This window comes from Danio aesculapii, chromosome 8, assembly GCF_903798145.1.
Source record: "Danio aesculapii chromosome 8, fDanAes4.1, whole genome shotgun sequence".
NCBI lineage: Eukaryota > Metazoa > Chordata > Actinopteri > Cypriniformes > Danionidae > Danio > Danio aesculapii.
In genome coordinates this window covers 8,377,361-8,386,981 of record NC_079442.1, presented here as the reverse complement: position 1 = coordinate 8,386,981, position 9,621 = coordinate 8,377,361, and positions in this window count along the sequence as shown.

Here is a 9,621-nt window from a genome sequence, read left to right as displayed (position 1 = left end):
TACTAAGTCACGTCTTTGTGGATTATGTCAAGACATATTCCCTTTTTAAGTCGTTCAGCCCGATCTCTCAACATGTATGAAGGATAAAAACCTGCCATGTGAAAACCTGCCGATCTTAGTTTGGTTTGAACATGAGCAGAGGTGAGCAGTTGTAGTAGTGAAAAGTGAAAGTACCTGCCCCATTACGTCAGTAGCAGACCTGGTTGAAACCATAGTTGAAACCCAGACAGGCAGTCAGGCAGCATAATAGAGAACGGACCAAAGTGCATCAAATGATCGTTAATTAAAAGGGAAAATTGAAAACTAGAATAAATTTATATTTTTATATTAGAACCACATCTGATGCTTGTATTTGCACTAGCTCTACACCCAAAATGTCATGCATTTGGTTAAATTAGACTTTGCAGTCCCTGTGTTCAGTCCTTTACTTCCCCTGCATCTGTTCAGCTGAGGGATCGGAACCAACCCTGTGACGTCAGACACATCAATGTTCCAAGATGGCAGCTTCCTAGGTCTAAAATCTATAGTAAAACATGCTGTTTTCTTCTAAATGGTTACATTGAGTTTGTTTAATATATTTTCATTAAAGTGGAATCCAATGTACAAAATAATGTAAACTTGACTGAGTGCTTCATTTCCCCTTTAATAAACTTTTTTCTGGATGCCTCCTTTTAGGTTTGATTAGTAGCAGGTATGTAGCAATGCTTTTATTGCCTTCATCTTTATGCATCTTACAGTATGAACCAGTATGCTTTTCGTGAGGTTGGGGTCTGGTCATGCTTCACACACGCCAGCCAGTCCCTGAGAAGAGCAGATTTGCCTAATAATTAATGGACGGCTTAGCAGGAAAAAAGATAAGAGGCTAGGAATGTCTGGCATAATATCTGCTGTAATATCATATAAAATAGTGTAAGCTACAATATTAACATTGTTTTTTTCACTTCCTGTTTGCAAGTGTTCAGTGTAGGATGAAGTCTTTTAGAGTGCATCTTGAATAGCATATACTGTTATTTATATGAAAGCAGAAATGCAGCCCAGCCTACATTTTTGTAATACGTAAAATGTGTTGTCCAGGTACGTTTCGTGGCACACTTCAGATGACAAATACACTTGAGTGCACAACCTAAATGATTGTGAATCTAAAATACGTAACTTAGGGTTCGTATTGTTGTACGTTTCAGGTACGTCTCCTTCTTGTCATCGAGAAGACGAGGTTTGTTCACACCTAGCGAACCACTGACCTAAACCCAACCAATAGTGTTTTCAAAAGAACAAATAAGAGAAAACTGAACCCTGGCCAAATAGTTTTACCTTGATTTAACATTTCTTTTATCTCTGTTGTGTAAACGTGCTTCAAAGGACTCTAAAATGAGTTAGACTATAAAACATGGGTTTTTTTGGTGCAAAGAAATGCACAAAAATAAGCCTTCATTGGATGATAATACATCCCAGCAAAAACCTTTACTGTAAAAGAAACAAACGATGTTGGCCCATCACATAAAAAAGCGCAAAATCTCCCATTTAATCATAGTGTTTGTAATTGAATTGATTATAAAACAATTCAGGGGAAAAAATTATTTTATGTATAATGTAATGTTTTTGCTTGTCATCACAAATAGTTCCAGCAAAACCTCGAGCAGAAGGATGCACGTCTCAGTGTGGTGTTTCCTTCCTGAATTAACCAATCATTTGAGTCAATGATCCAAATGACTCAACCCTTTTGAATGAGTCATTTGAATTAATCACTCATTAAGACAGGGATTCGCAACCACCTGCTGGAGGTGAAACCAGCCAAAAGAACATGCACATGAATACACACAATTGCTGCGTTCCACTGCACTTATAAACACACATTTAAGAAGTTCCCTTCCCTTATTCCCTCAGGGGAATCCCTGCCACCATTTTGAAGTGTGTCCCTCTTCATCAAGCAAATAAGGAAAGCTTACACGGAAAAACCCTTGACCACTCAATTTTAACCAAGAGAGCGAGTCAGCTTCATATGTCCATTCCAAGACAGATATGTCCAAGAATGCAGTGTGATTGTGACATCACAACAGTGTAATTCCCAAGTGCTCAGGGGTTTAGGGCATTCCATTTAAAGAGACCCTATTATGGGTTTTTAAAAAAGACCTTCCGTACATTGTGCAACATAGCTCTAAGTGAATGAAAACATGCAGCTGAGGTTTAAATCTGAAAGTCCATCTTGTTTAAAAATATACGTTTTTTTCAAAAAATATTTGATTCAGAGTCGTTTAAATGATTCGGTGTTCATCCAGCTCTTTTGCCTGTTTGTATCTACATTGACACGCAACAATAGCAAATATGAAGATCCGGTAAAACGTGAACGCACCTTTCCCTTCAAATTAGAAGAGTGCGGGTGTGTGTATGACTTATCAAGACTGAAGATGAGTGAACATTCTCATGATTAATATAGTAACCTACCATGCAACAGGGGATTCTTCAGCTGTTTTTTGAAGGAAGGATCAGAAAGGACTATTGATGTATGGGACTTTGTCAGTACACAGTTCATGGATCAGTTTCTTCCTCCATTTCAAAAGTGTAAGTAAGTGCGATTAAAATGGTTGCCTCCTTGTTTTCTCTAGCTTGCAAATTATGTATTTAATTCTGTTTTGTCACTTGTAATCGCTCCATGCGGCGTGTACAGTATCTGGTTAACTCTTTATATTCACATATCGCGTCTAAAGCCATGTTGAAAATGCGACGCGTGCCGCTTTCTTTACCAATTTAAATTCGTTTGTGAGCTTGCGATCCTTTGGCATTTGTCATTGCTTTAGCCATGAAACTTGACGCATGCAGCGGTCAAGTTTCAAAATAATTCAGCTTTTGCCACTGTGTGGATTAATACTGAATGTGTGTCTCTTTTTTACTTATGAGAAAAGAGCAATTTGCTGGTGTTAAACTGGATTGCTTTAATGCACCCCTGCATTGGGCTCACACATACACCCTGCACTCTGACTACTTCAACAATGTAGATAAGCCATGGTGGGTGTTTCTCTGTATCACGCTACACAGTCAACCAATCTTAACAGACTGGGTCATCAGACCAATCAGTGCAGATTATCATTGCACTAAGGAGGGGTTTGGGAACAAATAAATCGCTGAATGACTCATATGGGAGTCATTGGGATAATTAGGTCAAAATAATTGCATATTGTAAGATGCATATTATAAGACAATGAAAGTGTTCTTTGACCTTGCATGAATAAAGCCTGTTGTTGGAGACCCCAAAACCAAAGTATGACATTATTAATGCATGATAGGGGCTCTTTAAAGCCATTCAGATGTCCTGCCAGTAGGAGACACTTGTGTGATGTAATCAATGATGTATATCCAAGGGAACAAAATGGAAGGAAGTTAGTTAGTGAAGGGCATAAAAATTGGATTGGAATGCCCCCCACATATTGCCTAATTATCACCACCCAGGGAAATCCTAATATCAGATTTTAAAAAGACCTTTTTTTCACAATCTTGCCCTCAACCTAATTTGAATATAATTTAGGGTGAGACAAAATTACACACTGTGTAAATAAGGTTAAAATAAAAAAAATTAATAAAACCATAGTAACTTCAATTAAATCCTTGCCATCTTTCATAATTACTTATGCACATTAAAATGTAAAATAAACCACATTTATTTTGTTGTATTACAGTATTGGTGCATAATGTAGACCTTTAATGGTCACCTAAAGATAGGAGATTCTAATTATACATAGTTTAAAATAAAATCGTTGTCGCCATTTACTGAATTATGAAGCATATAGCATGGTGTCTGTAAACTTGAAGATTAAATGACCTACTTCTTCTTCAATTCTACTAAAACTTTAAAACTGAGCACGCATCCTTGGGCTAACTGTTAGAAAGCGTGTACCCCCTTGTCACATGGGAAAACAACAAACAAAATATCATGTTCCATTTTCCTTCAGCTTAGTCCCTTATTTATTAAGGGTCGCCACAGCAGAATGAACCGCCAACTACTCCAGCATATGTTTTACACAGTGGATGCCCTTTCAGCCACAACCTAGTATTGGAAAACACCCATACACTCTCACATTCACACTTATTCACTACGGCCAATTTTAGTTCACACAATTCCCTTATAGCGAATGTCTTTGGACTGTTCTCACATGCGAACACTGAGAGAACATGCAAACTCCACACAAAAATGCCAGCCAGAACTCCAACCAGTAACCTTCTTGCTGTGAGACAACAGTGCTAACCACTGAACCACCGTGCTGCCCTATCATGTTCTATTTTGTAGTTTTAACCATTTAAAAAGAGAACTCCATAATAAAAACAATATGTATCAAGTGATTAATGTGGTTAGGTCTCATCTGAAGAATAGATTTAATTTTGGATTTTAGCCATACCTTCTTGATGCACAATGTGAAAATGTGCTGATGTGACAAGCAAGAATGAACCTCATTGGTTGTCAAGTCAAGCAAGCATGCTTGAGTTTCTGTGGCTTGCAGCTCAATTTTTATTTAGAAATAAATGCCTAAATCTGTAATCATAAAGTGATTGCATCTCTTTTTCGTTTTGTAGAAAATTTGAATTAAGACCCTGAATACACAAAGATTTATTTTTTTGATCTCTTCACAAGAGAAATCTGCGACAGACATTATGACAAAAATCAAAACAATTTAAAATAATAAATGTGAATTGAAATGTAGTTAAGTTTGCAAACTTTTGAAGAGGAAAGTGTGTACACAATGCTTTAGTTTCAGAACCAGGACTTTCTAGTATGATATAAATATTTCCTCTAAATAAAAAGAGGGAAATGTGGAGTGAATGTAATGTTGAGATTGTATTTTATATAAAAAAAAACAGGCATAAAACATACCAATGTGAAGTGTTAGTATATATTCAACTGAATTAAGTAAAAGTAACATCACTTTGGTGACTAATCTAACCCAGCAGGATTACATGAAATGTTGATAATATGAAAACGACAGGAGACAAACTGAATAGGCTCATTTGCGTGCAGCTCTCGATTAATTATGCATGTATATCTATTATCTCTTAGTACTGTGCCCATGTAAACCACTTTTACTCCCCTGGTCTGTTAATACTGACTGTCAGGCAGATGATAGCTAAACGCATCCATTTACTTGAGTCAGCTGAAGGAAAAAGCTGATGATAATATGATTATATTGTTTATAATCTTAATGCGAGACGCCTCAATAGTAAACCGATAAAGTGACATAACGTGTTAGCGTTTCTCTACAGCGTACTGCCATTGAATCGCTAAATGTAAATGAAGCAGTTTAATAAAGGACATTTGCAGTAATGAATAGTTAACTGCAGTCGTGTAGGTGTTCAAAATAGCCTATGATGTCTGTAATGTGAGCACTGTGGGCGATATGTCACATCTGATAATGTTGAATTGTGTTAACTGAAGCCATTGATATCTTCACGTCTGAATATTCACTTCCTACAGCCTGCCGAAAGAACAAGTAAATGTTACATCACATTAAACCTCATCCACTGAAGCAGTTAAAAAGGGGTTATGCGAGCAGTTGTGCAAACATGTTCCGCTCAAATAGGCATCACAATAATCACAATTACATCTTATACGTGTCTACATTGACTGTATATGTTTTGCGAAAGGAACAGTGACCCTGGAAGCCTACCTTTTGCAGATCCCCGTGGATATGTCTTGATTTAAACGCGCTGTCTCTTCATCGTCATGCTTTATTCCCTCAGTTTAGGTTTGCGCGCTATTTTATTCCAAACGTGGGTACATCACGAACGGCACTTCAGAAACGGAAACATTACTGCTAAACGTGACGGTAACCGCTGAAGAAAGCACCGTTTACACATCCAGAGGTGCACAGATGATGTACTCATGGAGGAGAGCGGTGAAACAACAATGGTTGTCCGTTATCGCGGCATTCTCATTGAGGTCTCGCTGGTGGAGGAGGATGAATGAGCATCAGATGATGAGAGGTTGGGATCAGATCTCCCTCTCCCTTTCTCTTCTGAGTATAACTGGATGAGGTTAGAATTTCTGGATTTTCCCAGGGGTCCTGAGAGGTCTATATATATCAACTTTTTTATTTAAGTTAGATTAGTAAAAAAAAAATGTCAATGTAGACTATAATACCGTATATATATATATATATATATATATATATATATATATATATATATATATATATATATATATATATATATATATATATATTTTTTTTTTTTTTTTTTTTAATAACCATGGACAACAAAACCAGTCATAAGTCATTTTTATTTTATATTGAGATGAAAGATGAAATAAATGAGCTTTTCATTGATGTGTATAGTTTGTTATGGGACAATATTTGAATTGATACAACCAGAGTACGAATTATACATTGACTATTGGGGGTGGTGAATCAAAGTGTGTATTTATGTATTTATTTTAAATTAAATCTAATTTATTAATAAAATATTTCAGTTTTCAATCTTTTAAGGGATAATTAGTGTATTCTGACATAGGGCTGGGCTATTTGGCCTAAAATCAAAATCTCGATTAATGGAACCTTTGATCTCATTTATGATTAATAAACAATTATTTTATTTATTTATTTAATAATTTTTTTTGCCCTCATAGTTCACTGACAAGTTTTGTACAGTAAATATACCCACATATTACAAGTCAGAGCTTTTTGAATGAAGGGTGCATTGCTTGATTTCACTATCTACCATTTATGATTATTTATTGAACATCAACGCTGAACAACTAAAATTAAAACACACATTGCCTATAAAAAAAAAAGTGGAAAAAAATAACTTGCACTTTTGAAAATCAAATAGTGACCGCAGAAGTAAAAATCAAGGCTTAACAGAGCGGGGTCACGTAACTCCACATGCGGTAGGGAAAATAATTGAAAAAATTTACCTGGAAAAATAAGATCAATTATAGATTCTGAATGTTGATTTTGATTACTTTTCGATTAATCTCCCAGCCCTATTCTGACCTATACAGAACCTCTGTTTAGCTATTTCAGGGGTTACTTTGGGTCCAACCATAAAAACTATACGTCTAAGATGACTTTGCTTTTAGGCTTTATCTAGACACAAACAGCTATTTTACTAGAAAGTGCCTTTTGAATACTTACAATGTCTATCGGTGCTTTGGGGTGGGGGGTTAAAGGGTTAGCTGGGGGATCAACCCCCCCCCCCCCAATCCCCCTTGTAATTCGCTCCTTGGATACAACTATCTTAAAATTTGGAATTTTATGGTCTGCACTGTTAACGATGTTTGTAAATGACACAGTATTTAACTGTAATATGAAGTGCATTTTACTGTAGGACAGTTATGCTGTATGTTATTGTATTTTAGTTACATTGTGAAAATTACTTTATATATTACAGTAAATATTTCAATACAATACTGTAAATCAATATACAGCCAGATAAATGGTGCTTTAAATTTAAATACAGTATTTTTGCTATAATTGATTTACAGTAAGTTACTGATTAACTGAACTGTAATATTACCTGTATTTTACTGTAGGACAGTTATGCAGGATGTTACAGTATTTTAAAGTTGTATTGTGAAAATTACTTTATATTTTAGAATTAATATATATACAATACTGTAAATATACATAATGGGAGATAAATGGCGCTGTGAATGTAAATACAGTATTTTTTGCTGAAATGAAATGTAGGTCTACAAGAAAGTGTTAACAGTGTATAGTTTTCCAACTAAAGTGCCAATGCCCATTACGAATCAAAAATTGAGTTTTAATATATTAACTGTATAAAATAACCAAATAAATTCATAGAACACGATCCTTACTTAATAATATATTGTTTTTTGGCATAAAAAGGGGTCACACTTTACAATAAGGTTTCATTAGTAATGTGTTATTAAAAATAGTTACATTAAACATAGTTTAACATTACCTAATGTATTATTAACATCTAAATTCATACTTGTTAACATTAGTTAATGCATGAGTTAATGAACGAACAATGAACAATTGTATTTTTTAACTAATGTTTACTAACATGAACAAATACTGTAATAAATGTATTGTTCATTGTTTGTTCATGTTAGTGAATGCATTGTGTAACATTAACTAATACAACCTTAGTGTAAATTGCTACAGAAAAATGAATAATTCCTATTGCCAATAATATTGAAATTTCAAGATTAATCAATAATTTGATTAGAGTTATGAACTTTATTTAACACCTCATTCAGAAAAAAATCTGCTTGAGTATATCAGTACTAAACAAGAAAGACAGCAGTGTCATTATTCACTTTAAATTGGTTCTATTTATTCAGTTCAGTTCAATTATTGTGTAGATTAAATTGGATATGATATAAGCAGCCGTGTGTTATTATGATCAACTATGAAATAAAACTGTTTAAGCTATAAATCATGAATCTTTTTAGGTTTTTGGTCTCAACCAAAAACTGGTAAATGCATTGTAACTATTGCAACATTTTGTTTTGTGGTCCCGGGTCACAAATACGTATATAAAAGACCTGCAACATTATGGTAATATTATTTATAAATTCCATTTATGCTATGAAAATCACCCTAAAATATTTTCGCTTAATGGTAACTGGACTAGTTTGTGTCCCACGAACAGTGGCCATTGTGTAGTCTTTCCTATTCCATTGACATTATCACAGTTACATAACACTCGTGGGGAAGATTTCCTTCTTCATGAGCTCGCTTAATGTATGAATAGACCTTCCCTTGAGGCTACTAAAGTGCCCAGTGATAAAAATACAAGCTCCAACTCAATGGACAAACATCCCCTTTATCTAATTACACCCAGTCATTATGAAAATAAATCCAAACCATTTCAAAGTCAACAGAAAGATCTTCCTTCCATTTGCCAAACTGCTTGCCCCACGTAGAGTTGGGGGGAGAATGCTGGAGCCTCTCCCAGCTTCTCTGGCCATAGGCAGGAAATAAATAAATGATGATAAATACAATTAAAAAAATCTTAGAGAGGTGGCGCTATAATAGAAAAGATTTCAGATTTGAGTATTTTCAGTGAGCTACAAACACATATTGTGCTTTAATCTGATCAGATAAAAAATGAACACTGTTAGCATATTTACATGTGATTATCCAATGTATTGATATGCGAATCTTTGTCTGAATGTTGAGCTGTGCTATACAGTGTGTAAGAATGTTATTCTATACAAGGGAATTAAACATCTTTTGAAGGCTGACTGCACATACATTACATAATAATGTTCTCCCCAAGGAATAGCATGGAGGAAATGATTTTTATGAAATACAGTTTGCACGTTTTCCATGAACACCCATGTTTTTCCGGGTCAGATTATTGCGATCCACATTTCCATAGATATTGCATTGTGTGAATAAGAATGAAGTCACCGTGAAACACTTCAGGGTGTATTTATATGGACACATCATAGCTGTATGGGCTGATTGTAGAACTATTCTGTGTATGGAGTACATTGCATTAATGACACCCAGTTTGTAACAGAAAGGTGAATCATTACCTTATGGCAGAAAACAGAGGCTATAAAAAAGGACATTTGCCCTTACAGGACTGGCTTCATATTTAACATGTTTGCATATTCAGCCTATTATATAGTGTGATGTAACCTTTCTATTTGCTCTTTGC